Source organism: Manis javanica, chromosome 12, assembly GCF_040802235.1.
Source record: "Manis javanica isolate MJ-LG chromosome 12, MJ_LKY, whole genome shotgun sequence".
In the NCBI taxonomy this organism is placed as follows: domain Eukaryota; kingdom Metazoa; phylum Chordata; class Mammalia; order Pholidota; family Manidae; genus Manis; species Manis javanica.
In genome coordinates, this window is record NC_133167.1 from 27459420 (window position 1) to 27478248 (window position 18829).

The window sequence follows — 18829 nt, forward strand, 5'->3', positions numbered from 1 at the left end:
CCAGCACAGACCACATCTATCATTTTTATTTAACTTTTCCACAAAAGCAGCTCTACAGCATGGACACGGGACAGTGGCCCTAACCCAAGGCCAGAAAACAACAATGCAAGCTGCTGCTGCTTCTTCAGAGTGCCTCTCCTGCGTCCCTTGTGAGGACACGCTTGCCGGCACTCGTAAGAAGGGACTATTGAATGGGATGCAAAGGACAGTGGGGATCTAGGCAGAGCCCAGAGATGAGCTGAGTGATTCTGCTCATCAGTCAGCACAAGGCTGCCCAGTACAGAAAGAAACTCAAAATGCTTCTCCATCTTCATTAATACAATCCACAGCGGAAGTAGTAAATTCCAAGGGAAAATCCTTAGGATTGGAGCGAGCCCAAGGAGACAAGTGGAGGGCAGAGAGTTATTTGAGGAAATGGTGGAAGAGAAACATGGAGGAACATGTCAGTATGAGCTGGGCAAGGACAGGTTATATTACCAGGAAGGTGTGACCGCAACAATAGCCTAAAACAGGCCCAACGTAGCGGGATCCTCAGGTCCTGACCTGAGGATAGACATACCTGGACCGAGACCCCAGCACAACGGTATCTTTTCATAGCCGATGTTCTCAAGTTCAGCCCTACACAGACCCATCTGCACCCGCGATCCTCATCATTCACTTCCTTCTCATCTTCCACATGCACCCAAGTTCTCTACTCTGTTTCAGTCCCGACCATACAAAAGTGCTGCATTAGTTGCCCTGTGTTTTAATGCTATGTGAACACGAGTGCACAATACATGCATCGCGTCTACTCCTTTTCACTCTCTGTACTTGTGTTTGTACTCATCATCCGTGTTATCTGTGACTGTACCTCCTTCATTCTTGGCACACAAATAGTGTCTTTATTGATAATAACGTTTATGAGCATTGGGGTCACTTTCTATCTGGGGCTACTCTAAAAGGTGATATTCTGAACATTCTATTCTTCAGGGGCTTCCTCTTTCGCTGAAGGCTCTGGGGAGCCTTACATGTGTGCATAAGTTACATGGTACCCGTAAGATAGGACACTTCACCATGTTCCATGGGGCAGGCATGGGTCTAGGCCTGGTTCTCTCACCTGATGCCTTATCCTCACCCTTGGGGAGATTTGGTGACGTGGTTCCCCTAGATACATACATACATACATACAGTAATTGTCTTTGGTTTAATCCATATCATTGGTTCTCAAGTTTGGATATGAAGTGCAAGATAAAAATTCAAGTCGATGGTAGAGTTTGTGTTGGGTAAAAGGGTCCCCACCCGTCAGTGGTCCGCCCCGATCCACGGGTCAGAATGCTACGGAACCCTGTCTCACGTCATAAGGGCCCTACTGGTGTACTTAAGCACCGGACAGGCCAGTGAGTGAGTGAGTGAGTGAGGAGAGAGACTAGTCCGGTGGCTTGCTGTTCTCTGATATACTTGATTCTCGGCTTTGACTTGAACCTGTGGCACAGAGTTCCAGGGAGGAAGGCACCTGACTTTGGTCACTCTCTGAGGTGCTGAGCCATGAAGCGCAAACAAAAAACGAAACACCTTGAAACCACACGTGCCCCCAAAGCGGCCAGGATGTCAGGAGGTTTGTGTCAGTGATATTCTCTGAGCACTGGGGAGCTAGAAACGGTCTTCTAAAGAAAAAAGGAGCGAGGATTCCTACTTACGGGAGAGAACGGGCAGGAACGCGGGAAGGAGGAGGAGGTGTGGGTGTGCCGCTCCTTCTCAGGGAACAGATCACCCGCGGGCCGGGCGAGAGGAGGTTCCCGAGACCAGGTCCTTGTCTCTGTGGCTCAGGACCTGTGCTCCCCACACGGTGCCGCTCTGTGTTCCTCTACCACAGATGGGAGTGCTTGATTGGTATAATATCTCCTATAGAATGTATTTCCATTTATTTCCTTTTCTACAATGTTACAAATTTTCCAGTGATACTTTTTCCAGTTAATGAAAAAAGTGTGGCTCAAAGAGGTAAATGAAAAATTAGGAAAAAACTTTGACTACCTAAAATCGGAGGTGCAGGGATGAGGGTGTAAAGTCATACAGAAAATGAATTGATTTCTTAGATCATCTCAGACACTGAGACCTTTCTCTCACTGCCTCAGACTATAGAGATGTAAATGTGAGGCTCCTTGATGAAATGTTAGAAAAAAACCAGCAGGATACACACACACACACACACACACACACACTTGCACACACATGTACACACAATACCATGTAACCACGATGGCTGGATTGAGAAAGCGGCTCTTTTGGGAAAAGCGGGAAACTGAAATAGTTGTGGTGACAGTGAGGTTTTAAAAACCTCATAGGAAGACCAGGTGCTCAGAGGTGGGAGGGGACGGGTCAGGACAAAAACTGAGGGTCCCAGTGGTGGCTCATGAAGAGGACGTGACATTTCCAACAATGTTTGGGATTTCAGCACACTCCACTGGGGCCTTGGAGAGAGGCTTGGAAAGTGAGTCTGTCTTCAACTCAGCTTCCATACAAACAGTGCATGATCGGAGATATTTTTAGTGTAAACTATAAGACACGTAAAACACATTCACACCAATTCACACCTACACACATATACAGCATACATAAGCCAAGGGAAGACACAGAGTAGTTTCGAAGATAATGGCCTGCTTAATACGTACCAGGTCCAACTATTTGCTTCTCAAAACTCATTACATCACTAATGGAGCAGAATCCTTAGTTGGAGTAGAAGAGGCCTTAGTAACTAATACACGAAGGAATCTATTTCTTATGTGACAATTAGTGTATGTGAAGGAATAAGGCAACTCTCCCTGCTGACAGAAACTTTTTATCATTAACACTCAGCTTTCAAATAGACCCCAGGTTATCAACATCCCAGTTAGCTAGAAAAGGGAAGGACATGGCGGGGCACAGAGGAGGACTTCATGCCTATGCCTGGTTGCCACTCATTTCCCACTGCAGTAAAGTTAATCACATAGTCAGAACTACCTTAGCTCTGGAGGAAGCGCGCTCCCTGCCCAGGGCCCAGTCCCCCTGTGACACCAGTGAGAGGACGATAAATCCAGGAAAAGGGGTGGTTGAGAGAAAGGCTTTTCCTCTCTGCAGTCACTGGCGGCTCACGCTCCCCGGCCGGGCACACACACTACTTGCACACCGCTGCTGGAGACAAGTTTTACTCACTATGGTGTGGGCCGAGAGCAAGAAGGGGCTGAGGAAGAGCCAGGTGGGCAGACGGGGCACCACGATGGCCCAGGCGCAGACCTGAGTCTCTTCCCTCAGCAGTGGCCATAAGCGAACTCTTGCCCAAGACCTGCTCAGGGTGTCCACTTCCAATCCATGGGCAGAAATGTATCATGTGGGTGTGTAAGCCTCCTATGAAAGAGGATTTTAAAAGCTCTGAATAGGGAGGTTAACAGTCTTGGAGAAATACACAAATCCATTCCCAGAAGAGGAGTCTGGGACAAGTGTGAAAGGTCTTCCTTTGAACATCTCCAGCACCACGGCTACAGTCCAGGAATTCCCTGCGAAATGCTGTATCTGTCCACCTCTCGGTATTTATACAGATATCTCTACCTTTCTATATATCTACATCAATATAGATACTAATCTAGATAGATAGGTAGGCAGGTAGACACGCAGAATTCTTTTAAATCTTGTACCCCATGTCCTCTGATTATATAATTTCTCATGAGGAAAAAGGAGCTAATAACTAATTGTAGTCACCAGTTTCGATATTTTCTGTACATCTTTGGATATATCACATACAAGATACCCAATATCACTGACATCTACTACACACAATTTTCATCATTGTTGTTTCCTTATGTTTTGGAGCAACTGAAGTTTCAAGTGCTTAATTTCATGGGGGGGTTTCAATGCCTAACACGATTGTCTACTCAACATGTCTTTTTTGAATGGATACAGATCCCAGAAAATGCCACATCTGTTTTTTTGTATTCATTCCTCAGAATTCGAGAACACCTCAGAGGATTCTCCTCAGCCCGGAGCACGTGTGGTGGTCGCAGGTCACACTGAGACACCAGGAAAGCTTCGTGCCGCTGCTGAGGATGGTAAGCGAGATCAGATCACAGAGGCTGGGCAGGATGAAGAGCTGAGCTGCTCAGCCCAATCCCTACGTATTTCACTTTCCCTTCAAAAAACAGGAAAGGGCTTCAGGGCAGAGGAACTAAGACTGAAGCCTCTGCAGAGGGACAAACCGGTGGGTGTGCTTTCAAGGATAGGACAGTTCCCCATATGAACACGCGGACAGCTGTGAGACAGTGGGCTGTGATGATAACAGTGTGGGAACTCAAGTACAACCTCTTCCCTCAGATCAGCACAAACTCACTCACACACACACACACACACACACACACACACACACACACACACACACACACACACACACACCCTATACTCCTTCATACCAGATACAGCCCCATTATTCCTTCCTTTCACTTTTTCTCCCATATACACATGCCTTCATTCCAGATGCGTCCTTCAGATTCTCTACGAGCGTTACCCAGATACACACTTCCACCTTCCCTCCTCAGGCAATCATTCTCAGACTCAGCTGTCTACACACTAATCCATAAATAATGTACACCCTTTCACACAGGTAGCTTGTTTTACCTCCCTCCTTAGAGCTAGCTACGAATCTCTGTTCCATTTACAAAGACACACTTTGTGAAAATCCAGTCGCTCATGATCTATAGTGGCACAACCAATACTGCCACACATTTAAACTTTTCAAAGGAAAGCCCCATTAGGTTACCCACGTAAATGGAGGCTACCTGGAATCACTGAAGACATTCCATAGCAGACTCTTATTGTTTTATTAATGGATGGATAAATACACAAACACCCAGCACAGACCACATCTATCATTTTTATTTAACTTTTCCACAAAAGCAGCTCTACAGCATGGACACGGGACAGTGGCCCTAACCCAAGGCCAGAAAACAACAATGCAAGCTGCTGCTGCTTCTTCAGAGTGCCTCTCCTGCGTCCCTTGTGAGGACACGCTTGCCGGCACTCGTAAGAAGGGACTATTGAATGGGATGCAAAGGACAGTGGGGATCTAGGCAGAGCCCAGAGATGAGCTGAGTGATTCTGCTCATCAGTCAGCACAAGGCTGCCCAGTACAGAAAGAAACTCAAAATGCTTCTCCATCTTCATTAATACAATCCACAGCGGAAGTAGTAAATTCCAAGGGAAAATCCTTAGGATTGGAGCGAGCCCAAGGAGACAAGTGGAGGGCAGAGAGTTATTTGAGGAAATGGTGGAAGAGAAACATGGAGGAACATGTCAGTATGAGCTGGGCAAGGACAGGTTATATTACCAGGAAGGTGTGACCGCAACAATAGCCTAAAACAGGCCCAACGTAGCGGGATCCTCAGGTCCTGACCTGAGGATAGACATACCTGGACCGAGACCCCAGCACAACGGTATCTTTTCATAGCCGATGTTCTCAAGTTCAGCCCTACACAGACCCATCTGCACCCGCGATCCTCATCATTCACTTCCTTCTCATCTTCCACATGCACCCAAGTTCTCTACTCTGTTTCAGTCCCGACCATACAAAAGTGCTGCATTAGTTGCCCTGTGTTTTAATGCTATGTGAACACGAGTGCACAATACATGCATCGCGTCTACTCCTTTTCACTCTCTGTACTTGTGTTTGTACTCATCATCCGTGTTATCTGTGACTGTACCTCCTTCATTCTTGGCACACAAATAGTGTCTTTATTGATAATAACGTTTATGAGCATTGGGGTCACTTTCTATCTGGGGCTACTCTAAAAGGTGATATTCTGAACATTCTATTCTTCAGGGGCTTCCTCTTTCGCTGAAGGCTCTGGGGAGCCTTACATGTGTGCATAAGTTACATGGTACCCGTAAGATAGGACACTTCACCATGTTCCATGGGGCAGGCATGGGTCTAGGCCTGGTTCTCTCACCTGATGCCTTATCCTCACCCTTGGGGAGATTTGGTGACGTGGTTCCCCTAGATACATACATACATACATACAGTAATTGTCTTTGGTTTAATCCATATCATTGGTTCTCAAGTTTGGATATGAAGTGCAAGATAAAAATTCAAGTCGATGGTAGAGTTTGTGTTGGGTAAAAGGGTCCCCACCCGTCAGTGGTCCGCCCCGATCCACGGGTCAGAATGCTACGGAACCCTGTCTCACGTCATAAGGGCCCTACTGGTGTACTTAAGCACCGGACAGGCCAGTGAGTGAGTGAGTGAGTGAGGAGAGAGACTAGTCCGGTGGCTTGCTGTTCTCTGATATACTTGATTCTCGGCTTTGACTTGAACCTGTGGCACAGAGTTCCAGGGAGGAAGGCACCTGACTTTGGTCACTCTCTGAGGTGCTGAGCCATGAAGCGCAAACAAAAAACGAAACACCTTGAAACCACACGTGCCCCCAAAGCGGCCAGGATGTCAGGAGGTTTGTGTCAGTGATATTCTCTGAGCACTGGGGAGCTAGAAACGGTCTTCTAAAGAAAAAAGGAGCGAGGATTCCTACTTACGGGAGAGAACGGGCAGGAACGCGGGAAGGAGGAGGAGGTGTGGGTGTGCCGCTCCTTCTCAGGGAACAGATCACCCGCGGGCCGGGCGAGAGGAGGTTCCCGAGACCAGGTCCTTGTCTCTGTGGCTCAGGACCTGTGCTCCCCACACGGTGCCGCTCTGTGTTCCTCTACCACAGATGGGAGTGCTTGATTGGTATAATATCTCCTATAGAATGTATTTCCATTTATTTCCTTTTCTACAATGTTACAAATTTTCCAGTGATACTTTTTCCAGTTAATGAAAAAAGTGTGGCTCAAAGAGGTAAATGAAAAATTAGGAAAAAACTTTGACTACCTAAAATCGGAGGTGCAGGGATGAGGGTGTAAAGTCATACAGAAAATGAATTGATTTCTTAGATCATCTCAGACACTGAGACCTTTCTCTCACTGCCTCAGACTATAGAGATGTAAATGTGAGGCTCCTTGATGAAATGTTAGAAAAAAACCAGCAGGATACACACACACACACACACACACACACACACTTGCACACACATGTACACACAATACCATGTAACCACGATGGCTGGATTGAGAAAGCGGCTCTTTTGGGAAAAGCGGGAAACTGAAATAGTTGTGGTGACAGTGAGGTTTTAAAAACCTCATAGGAAGACCAGGTGCTCAGAGGTGGGAGGGGACGGGTCAGGACAAAAACTGAGGGTCCCAGTGGTGGCTCATGAAGAGGACGTGACATTTCCAACAATGTTTGGGATTTCAGCACACTCCACTGGGGCCTTGGAGAGAGGCTTGGAAAGTGAGTCTGTCTTCAACTCAGCTTCCATACAAACAGTGCATGATCGGAGATATTTTTAGTGTAAACTATAAGACACGTAAAACACATTCACACCAATTCACACCTACACACATATACAGCATACATAAGCCAAGGGAAGACACAGAGTAGTTTCGAAGATAATGGCCTGCTTAATACGTACCAGGTCCAACTATTTGCTTCTCAAAACTCATTACATCACTAATGGAGCAGAATCCTTAGTTGGAGTAGAAGAGGCCTTAGTAACTAATACACGAAGGAATCTATTTCTTATGTGACAATTAGTGTATGTGAAGGAATAAGGCAACTCTCCCTGCTGACAGAAACTTTTTATCATTAACACTCAGCTTTCAAATAGACCCCAGGTTATCAACATCCCAGTTAGCTAGAAAAGGGAAGGACATGGCGGGGCACAGAGGAGGACTTCATGCCTATGCCTGGTTGCCACTCATTTCCCACTGCAGTAAAGTTAATCACATAGTCAGAACTACCTTAGCTCTGGAGGAAGCGCGCTCCCTGCCCAGGGCCCAGTCCCCCTGTGACACCAGTGAGAGGACGATAAATCCAGGAAAAGGGGTGGTTGAGAGAAAGGCTTTTCCTCTCTGCAGTCACTGGCGGCTCACGCTCCCCGGCCGGGCACACACACTACTTGCACACCGCTGCTGGAGACAAGTTTTACTCACTATGGTGTGGGCCGAGAGCAAGAAGGGGCTGAGGAAGAGCCAGGTGGGCAGACGGGGCACCACGATGGCCCAGGCGCAGACCTGAGTCTCTTCCCTCAGCAGTGGCCATAAGCGAACTCTTGCCCAAGACCTGCTCAGGGTGTCCACTTCCAATCCATGGGCAGAAATGTATCATGTGGGTGTGTAAGCCTCCTATGAAAGAGGATTTTAAAAGCTCTGAATAGGGAGGTTAACAGTCTTGGAGAAATACACAAATCCATTCCCAGAAGAGGAGTCTGGGACAAGTGTGAAAGGTCTTCCTTTGAACATCTCCAGCACCACGGCTACAGTCCAGGAATTCCCTGCGAAATGCTGTATCTGTCCACCTCTCGGTATTTATACAGATATCTCTACCTTTCTATATATCTACATCAATATAGATACTAATCTAGATAGATAGGTAGGCAGGTAGACACGCAGAATTCTTTTAAATCTTGTACCCCATGTCCTCTGATTATATAATTTCTCATGAGGAAAAAGGAGCTAATAACTAATTGTAGTCACCAGTTTCGATATTTTCTGTACATCTTTGGATATATCACATACAAGATACCCAATATCACTGACATCTACTACACACAATTTTCATCATTGTTGTTTCCTTATGTTTTGGAGCAACTGAAGTTTCAAGTGCTTAATTTCATGGGGGGGTTTCAATGCCTAACACGATTGTCTACTCAACATGTCTTTTTTGAATGGATACAGATCCCAGAAAATGCCACATCTGTTTTTTTGTATTCATTCCTCAGAATTCGAGAACACCTCAGAGGATTCTCCTCAGCCCGGAGCACGTGTGGTGGTCGCAGGTCACACTGAGACACCAGGAAAGCTTCGTGCCGCTGCTGAGGATGGTAAGCGAGATCAGATCACAGAGGCTGGGCAGGATGAAGAGCTGAGCTGCTCAGCCCAATCCCTACGTATTTCACTTTCCCTTCAAAAAACAGGAAAGGGCTTCAGGGCAGAGGAACTAAGACTGAAGCCTCTGCAGAGGGACAAACCGGTGGGTGTGCTTTCAAGGATAGGACAGTTCCCCATATGAACACGCGGACAGCTGTGAGACAGTGGGCTGTGATGATAACAGTGTGGGAACTCAAGTACAACCTCTTCCCTCAGATCAGCACAAACTCACTCACACACACACACACACACACACACACACACACACACACACACACACACACACACTATACTCCTTCATACCAGATACAGCCCCATTATTCCTTCCTTTCACTTTTTCTCCCATATACACATGCCTTCATTCCAGATGCGTCCTTCAGATTCTCTACGAGCGTTACCCAGATACACACTTCCACCTTCCCTCCTCAGGCAATCATTCTCAGACTCAGCTGTCTACACACTAATCCATAAATAATGTACACCCTTTCACACAGGTAGCTTGTTTTACCTCCCTCCTTAGAGCTAGCTACGAATCTCTGTTCCATTTACAAAGACACACTTTGTGAAAATCCAGTCGCTCATGATCTATAGTGGCACAACCAATACTGCCACACATTTAAACTTTTCAAAGGAAAGCCCCATTAGGTTACCCACGTAAATGGAGGCTACCTGGAATCACTGAAGACATTCCATAGCAGACTCTTATTGTTTTATTAATGGATGGATAAATACACAAACACCCAGCACAGACCACATCTATCATTTTTATTTAACTTTTCCACAAAAGCAGCTCTACAGCATGGACACGGGACAGTGGCCCTAACCCAAGGCCAGAAAACAACAATGCAAGCTGCTGCTGCTTCTTCAGAGTGCCTCTCCTGCGTCCCTTGTGAGGACACGCTTGCCGGCACTCGTAAGAAGGGACTATTGAATGGGATGCAAAGGACAGTGGGGATCTAGGCAGAGCCCAGAGATGAGCTGAGTGATTCTGCTCATCAGTCAGCACAAGGCTGCCCAGTACAGAAAGAAACTCAAAATGCTTCTCCATCTTCATTAATACAATCCACAGCGGAAGTAGTAAATTCCAAGGGAAAATCCTTAGGATTGGAGCGAGCCCAAGGAGACAAGTGGAGGGCAGAGAGTTATTTGAGGAAATGGTGGAAGAGAAACATGGAGGAACATGTCAGTATGAGCTGGGCAAGGACAGGTTATATTACCAGGAAGGTGTGACCGCAACAATAGCCTAAAACAGGCCCAACGTAGCGGGATCCTCAGGTCCTGACCTGAGGATAGACATACCTGGACCGAGACCCCAGCACAACGGTATCTTTTCATAGCCGATGTTCTCAAGTTCAGCCCTACACAGACCCATCTGCACCCGCGATCCTCATCATTCACTTCCTTCTCATCTTCCACATGCACCCAAGTTCTCTACTCTGTTTCAGTCCCGACCATACAAAAGTGCTGCATTAGTTGCCCTGTGTTTTAATGCTATGTGAACACGAGTGCACAATACATGCATCGCGTCTACTCCTTTTCACTCTCTGTACTTGTGTTTGTACTCATCATCCGTGTTATCTGTGACTGTACCTCCTTCATTCTTGGCACACAAATAGTGTCTTTATTGATAATAACGTTTACGAGCATTGGGGTCACTTTCTATCTGGGGCTACTCTAAAAGGTGATATTCTGAACATTCTATTCTTCAGGGGCTTCCTCTTTCGCTGAAGGCTCTGGGGAGCCTTACATGTGTGCATAAGTTACATGGTACCCGTAAGATAGGACACTTCACCATGTTCCATGGGGCAGGCATGGGTCTAGGCCTGGTTCTCTCACCTGATGCCTTATCCTCACCCTTGGGGAGATTTGGTGACGTGGTTCCCCTAGATACATACATACATACATACAGTAATTGTCTTTGGTTTAATCCATATCATTGGTTCTCAAGTTTGGATATGAAGTGCAAGATAAAAATTCAAGTCGATGGTAGAGTTTGTGTTGGGTAAAAGGGTCCCCACCCGTCAGTGGTCCGCCCCGATCCACGGGTCAGAATGCTACGGAACCCTGTCTCACGTCATAAGGGCCCTACTGGTGTACTTAAGCACCGGACAGGCCAGTGAGTGAGTGAGTGAGTGAGGAGAGAGACTAGTCCGGTGGCTTGCTGTTCTCTGATATACTTGATTCTCGGCTTTGACTTGAACCTGTGGCACAGAGTTCCAGGGAGGAAGGCACCTGACTTTGGTCACTCTCTGAGGTGCTGAGCCATGAAGCGCAAACAAAAAACGAAACACCTTGAAACCACACGTGCCCCCAAAGCGGCCAGGATGTCAGGAGGTTTGTGTCAGTGATATTCTCTGAGCACTGGGGAGCTAGAAACGGTCTTCTAAAGAAAAAAGGAGCGAGGATTCCTACTTACGGGAGAGAACGGGCAGGAACGCGGGAAGGAGGAGGAGGTGTGGGTGTGCCGCTCCTTCTCAGGGAACAGATCACCCGCGGGCCGGGCGAGAGGAGGTTCCCGAGACCAGGTCCTTGTCTCTGTGGCTCAGGACCTGTGCTCCCCACACGGTGCCGCTCTGTGTTCCTCTACCACAGATGGGAGTGCTTGATTGGTATAATATCTCCTATAGAATGTATTTCCATTTATTTCCTTTTCTACAATGTTACAAATTTTCCAGTGATACTTTTTCCAGTTAATGAAAAAAGTGTGGCTCAAAGAGGTAAATGAAAAATTAGGAAAAAACTTTGACTACCTAAAATCGGAGGTGCAGGGATGAGGGTGTAAAGTCATACAGAAAATGAATTGATTTCTTAGATCATCTCAGACACTGAGACCTTTCTCTCACTGCCTCAGACTATAGAGATGTAAATGTGAGGCTCCTTGATGAAATGTTAGAAAAAAACCAGCAGGATACACACACACACACACACACACACACACACACTTGCACACACATGTACACACAATACCATGTAACCACGATGGCTGGATTGAGAAAGCGGCTCTTTTGGGAAAAGCGGGAAACTGAAATAGTTGTGGTGACAGTGAGGTTTTAAAAACCTCATAGGAAGACCAGGTGCTCAGAGGTGGGAGGGGACGGGTCAGGACAAAAACTGAGGGTCCCAGTGGTGGCTCATGAAGAGGACGTGACATTTCCAACAATGTTTGGGATTTCAGCACACTCCACTGGGGCCTTGGAGAGAGGCTTGGAAAGTGAGTCTGTCTTCAACTCAGCTTCCATACAAACAGTGCATGATCGGAGATATTTTTAGTGTAAACTATAAGACACGTAAAACACATTCACACCAATTCACACCTACACACATATACAGCATACATAAGCCAAGGGAAGACACAGAGTAGTTTCGAAGATAATGGCCTGCTTAATACGTACCAGGTCCAACTATTTGCTTCTCAAAACTCATTACATCACTAATGGAGCAGAATCCTTAGTTGGAGTAGAAGAGGCCTTAGTAACTAATACACGAAGGAATCTATTTCTTATGTGACAATTAGTGTATGTGAAGGAATAAGGCAACTCTCCCTGCTGACAGAAACTTTTTATCATTAACACTCAGCTTTCAAATAGACCCCAGGTTATCAACATCCCAGTTAGCTAGAAAAGGGAAGGACATGGCGGGGCACAGAGGAGGACTTCATGCCTATGCCTGGTTGCCACTCATTTCCCACTGCAGTAAAGTTAATCACATAGTCAGAACTACCTTAGCTCTGGAGGAAGCGCGCTCCCTGCCCAGGGCCCAGTCCCCCTGTGACACCAGTGAGAGGACGATAAATCCAGGAAAAGGGGTGGTTGAGAGAAAGGCTTTTCCTCTCTGCAGTCACTGGCGGCTCACGCTCCCCGGCCGGGCACACACACTACTTGCACACCGCTGCTGGAGACAAGTTTTACTCACTATGGTGTGGGCCGAGAGCAAGAAGGGGCTGAGGAAGAGCCAGGTGGGCAGACGGGGCACCACGATGGCCCAGGCGCAGACCTGAGTCTCTTCCCTCAGCAGTGGCCATAAGCGAACTCTTGCCCAAGACCTGCTCAGGGTGTCCACTTCCAATCCATGGGCAGAAATGTATCATGTGGGTGTGTAAGCCTCCTATGAAAGAGGATTTTAAAAGCTCTGAATAGGGAGGTTAACAGTCTTGGAGAAATACACAAATCCATTCCCAGAAGAGGAGTCTGGGACAAGTGTGAAAGGTCTTCCTTTGAACATCTCCAGCACCACGGCTACAGTCCAGGAATTCCCTGCGAAATGCTGTATCTGTCCACCTCTCGGTATTTATACAGATATCTCTACCTTTCTATATATCTACATCAATATAGATACTAATCTAGATAGATAGGTAGGCAGGTAGACACGCAGAATTCTTTTAAATCTTGTACCCCATGTCCTCTGATTATATAATTTCTCATGAGGAAAAAGGAGCTAATAACTAATTGTAGTCACCAGTTTCGATATTTTCTGTACATCTTTGGATATATCACATACAAGATACCCAATATCACTGACATCTACTACACACAATTTTCATCATTGTTGTTTCCTTATGTTTTGGAGCAACTGAAGTTTCAAGTGCTTAATTTCATGGGGGGGTTTCAATGCCTAACACGATTGTCTACTCAACATGTCTTTTTTGAATGGATACAGATCCCAGAAAATGCCACATCTGTTTTTTTGTATTCATTCCTCAGAATTCGAGAACACCTCAGAGGATTCTCCTCAGCCCGGAGCACGTGTGGTGGTCGCAGGTCACACTGAGACACCAGGAAAGCTTCGTGCCGCTGCTGAGGATGGTAAGCGAGATCAGATCACAGAGGCTGGGCAGGATGAAGAGCTGAGCTGCTCAGCCCAATCCCTACGTATTTCACTTTCCCTTCAAAAAACAGGAAAGGGCTTCAGGGCAGAGGAACTAAGACTGAAGCCTCTGCAGAGGGACAAACCGGTGGGTGTGCTTTCAAGGATAGGACAGTTCCCCATATGAACACGCGGACAGCTGTGAGACAGTGGGCTGTGATGATAACAGTGTGGGAACTCAAGTACAACCTCTTCCCTCAGATCAGCACAAACTCACTCACACACACACACACACACACACACACACACACACACACACACACACACACCCTATACTCCTTCATACCAGATACAGCCCCATTATTCCTTCCTTTCACTTTTTCTCCCATATACACATGCCTTCATTCCAGATGCGTCCTTCAGATTCTCTACGAGCGTTACCCAGATACACACTTCCACCTTCCCTCCTCAGGCAATCATTCTCAGACTCAGCTGTCTACACACTAATCCATAAATAATGTACACCCTTTCACACAGGTAGCTTGTTTTACCTCCCTCCTTAGAGCTAGCTACGAATCTCTGTTCCATTTACAAAGACACACTTTGTGAAAATCCAGTCGCTCATGATCTATAGTGGCACAACCAATACTGCCACACATTTAAACTTTTCAAAGGAAAGCCCCATTAGGTTACCCACGTAAATGGAGGCTACCTGGAATCACTGAAGACATTCCATAGCAGACTCTTATTGTTTTATTAATGGATGGATAAATACACAAACACCCAGCACAGACCACATCTATCATTTTTATTTAACTTTTCCACAAAAGCAGCTCTACAGCATGGACACGGGACAGTGGCCCTAACCCAAGGCCAGAAAACAACAATGCAAGCTGCTGCTGCTTCTTCAGAGTGCCTCTCCTGCGTCCCTTGTGAGGACACGCTTGCCGGCACTCGTAAGAAGGGACTATTGAATGGGATGCAAAGGACAGTGGGGATCTAGGCAGAGCCCAGAGATGAGCTGAGTGATTCTGCTCATCAGTCAGCACAAGGCTGCCCAGTACAGAAAGAAACTCAAAATGCTTCTCCATCTTCATTAATACAATCCACAGCGGAAGTAGTAAATTCCAAGGGAAAATCCTTAGGATTGGAGCGAGCCCAAGGAGACAAGTGGAGGGCAGAGAGTTATTTGAGGAAATGGTGGAAGAGAAACATGGAGGAACATGTCAGTATGAGCTGGGCAAGGACAGGTTATATTACCAGGAAGGTGTGACCGCAACAATAGCCTAAAACAGGCCCAACGTAGCGGGATCCTCAGGTCCTGACCTGAGGATAGACATACCTGGACCGAGACCCCAGCACAACGGTATCTTTTCATAGCCGATGTTCTCAAGTTCAGCCCTACACAGACCCATCTGCACCCGCGATCCTCATCATTCACTTCCTTCTCATCTTCCACATGCACCCAAGTTCTCTACTCTGTTTCAGTCCCGACCATACAAAAGTGCTGCATTAGTTGCCCTGTGTTTTAATGCTATGTGAACACGAGTGCACAATACATGCATCGCGTCTACTCCTTTTCACTCTCTGTACTTGTGTTTGTACTCATCATCCGTGTTATCTGTGACTGTACCTCCTTCATTCTTGGCACACAAATAGTGTCTTTATTGATAATAACGTTTATGAGCATTGGGGTCACTTTCTATCTGGGGCTACTCTAAAAGGTGATATTCTGAACATTCTATTCTTCAGGGGCTTCCTCTTTCGCTGAAGGCTCTGGGGAGCCTTACATGTGTGCATAAGTTACATGGTACCCGTAAGATAGGACACTTCACCATGTTCCATGGGGCAGGCATGGGTCTAGGCCTGGTTCTCTCACCTGATGCCTTATCCTCACCCTTGGGGAGATTTGGTGACGTGGTTCCCCTAGATACATACATACATACATACAGTAATTGTCTTTGGTTTAATCCATATCATTGGTTCTCAAGTTTGGATATGAAGTGCAAGATAAAAATTCAAGTCGATGGTAGAGTTTGTGTTGGGTAAAAGGGTCCCCACCCGTCAGTGGTCCGCCCCGATCCACGGGTCAGAATGCTACGGAACCCTGTCTCACGTCATAAGGGCCCTACTGGTGTACTTAAGCACCGGACAGGCCAGTGAGTGAGTGAGTGAGTGAGGAGAGAGACTAGTCCGGTGGCTTGCTGTTCTCTGATATACTTGATTCTCGGCTTTGACTTGAACCTGTGGCACAGAGTTCCAGGGAGGAAGGCACCTGACTTTGGTCACTCTCTGAGGTGCTGAGCCATGAAGCGCAAACAAAAAACGAAACACCTTGAAACCACACGTGCCCCCAAAGCGGCCAGGATGTCAGGAGGTTTGTGTCAGTGATATTCTCTGAGCACTGGGGAGCTAGAAACGGTCTTCTAAAGAAAAAAGGAGCGAGGATTCCTACTTACGGGAGAGAACGGGCAGGAACGCGGGAAGGAGGAGGAGGTGTGGGTGTGCCGCTCCTTCTCAGGGAACAGATCACCCGCGGGCCGGGCGAGAGGAGGTTCCCGAGACCAGGTCCTTGTCTCTGTGGCTCAGGACCTGTGCTCCCCACACGGTGCCGCTCTGTGTTCCTCTACCACAGATGGGAGTGCTTGATTGGTATAATATCTCCTATAGAATGTATTTCCATTTATTTCCTTTTCTACAATGTTACAAATTTTCCAGTGATACTTTTTCCAGTTAATGAAAAAAGTGTGGCTCAAAGAGGTAAATGAAAAATTAGGAAAAAACTTTGACTACCTAAAATCGGAGGTGCAGGGATGAGGGTGTAAAGTCATACAGAAAATGAATTGATTTCTTAGATCATCTCAGACACTGAGACCTTTCTCTCACTGCCTCAGACTATAGAGATGTAAATGTGAGGCTCCTTGATGAAATGTTAGAAAAAAACCAGCAGGATACACACACACACACACACACACACACACACACTTGCACACACATGTACACACAATACCATGTAACCACGATGGCTGGATTGAGAAAGCGGCTCTTTTGGGAAAAGCGGGAAACTGAAATAGTTGTGGTGACAGTGAGGTTTTAAAAACCTCATAGGAAGACCAGGTGCTCAGAGGTGGGAGGGGACGGGTCAGGACAAAAACTGAGGGTCCCAGTGGTGGCTCATGAAGAGGACGTGACATTTCCAACAATGTTTGGGATTTCAGCACACTCCACTGGGGCCTTGGAGAGAGGCTTGGAAAGTGAGTCTGTCTTCAACTCAGCTTCCATACAAACAGTGCATGATCGGAGATATTTTTAGTGTAAACTATAAGACACGTAAAACACATTCACACCAATTCACACCTACACACATATACAGCATACATAAGCCAAGGGAAGACACAGAGTAGTTTCGAAGATAATGGCCTGCTTAATACGTACCAGGTCCAACTATTTGCTTCTCAAAACTCATTACATCACTAATGGAGCAGAATCCTTAGTTGGAGTAGAAGAGGCCTTAGTAACTAATACACGAAGGAATCTATTTCTTATGTGACAATTAGTGTATGTGAAGGAATAAGGCAACTCTCCCTGCTGACAGAAACTTTTTATCATTAACACTCAGCTTTCAAATAGACCCCAGGTTATCAACATCCCAGTTAGCTAGAAAAGGGAAGGACATGGCGGGGCACAGAGGAGGACTTCATGCCTATGCCTGGTTGCCACTCATTTCCCACTGCAGTAAAGTTAATCACATAGTCAGAACTACCTTAGCTCTGGAGGAAGCGCGCTCCCTGCCCAGGGCCCAGTCCCCCTGTGACACCAGTGAGAGGACGATAAATCCAGGAAAAGGGGTGGTTGAGAGAAAGGCTTTTCCTCTCTGCAGTCACTGGCGGCTCACGCTCCCCGGCCGGGCACACACACTACTTGCACACCGCTGCTGGAGACAAGTTTTACTCACTATGGTGTGGGCCGAGAGCAAGAAGGGGCTGAGGAAGAGCCAGGTGGGCAGACGGGGCACCACGATGGCCCAGGCGCAGACCTGAGTCTCTTCCCTCAGCAGTGGCCATAAGCGAACTCTTGCCCAAGACCTGCTCAGGGTGTCCACTTCCAATCCATGGGCAGAAATGTATCATGTGGGTGTGTAAGCCTCCTATGAAAGAGGATTTTAAAAGCTCTGAATAGGGAGGTTAACAGTCTTGGAGAAATACACAAATCCATTCCCAGAAGAGGAGTCTGGGACAAGTGTGAAAGGTCTTCCTTTGAACATCTCCAGCACCACGGCTACAGTCCAGGAATTCCCTGCGAAATGCTGTATCTGTCCACCTCTCGGTATTTATACAGATATCTCTACCTTTCTATATATCTACATCAATATAGATACTAATCTAGATAGATAGGTAGGCAGGTAGACACGCAGAATTCTTTTAAATCTTGTACCCCATGTCCTCTGATTATATAATTTCTCATGAGGAAAAAGGAGCTAATAACTAATTGTAGTCACCAGTTTCGATATTTTCTGTACATCTTTGGATATATCACATACAAGATACCCAATATCACTGACATCTACTACACACAATTTTCATCATTGTTGTTTCCTTATGTTTTGGAGCAACTGAAGTTTCAAGTGCTTAATTTCATGGGGGGGTTTCAATGCCTAACACGATTGTCTACTCAACATGTCTTTTTTGAATGGATACAGATCCCAGAAAATGCCACATCTGTTTTTTTGTATTCATTCCTCAGAATTCGAGAACACCTCAGAGGATTCTCCTCAGCCCGGAGCACGTGTGGTGGTCGCAGGTCACACTGAGACACCAGGAAAGCTTCGTGCCGCTGCTGAGGATGGTAAGCGAGATCAGATCACAGAGGCTGGGCAGGATGAAGAGCTGAGCTGCTCAGCCCAATCCCTACGTATTTCACTTTCCCTTCAAAAAACAGGAAAGGGCTTCAGGGCAGAGGAACTAAGACTGAAGCCTCTGCAGAGGGACAAACCGGTGGGTGTGCTTTCAAGGATAGGACAGTTCCCCATATGAACACGCGGACAGCTGTGAGACAGTGGGCTGTGATG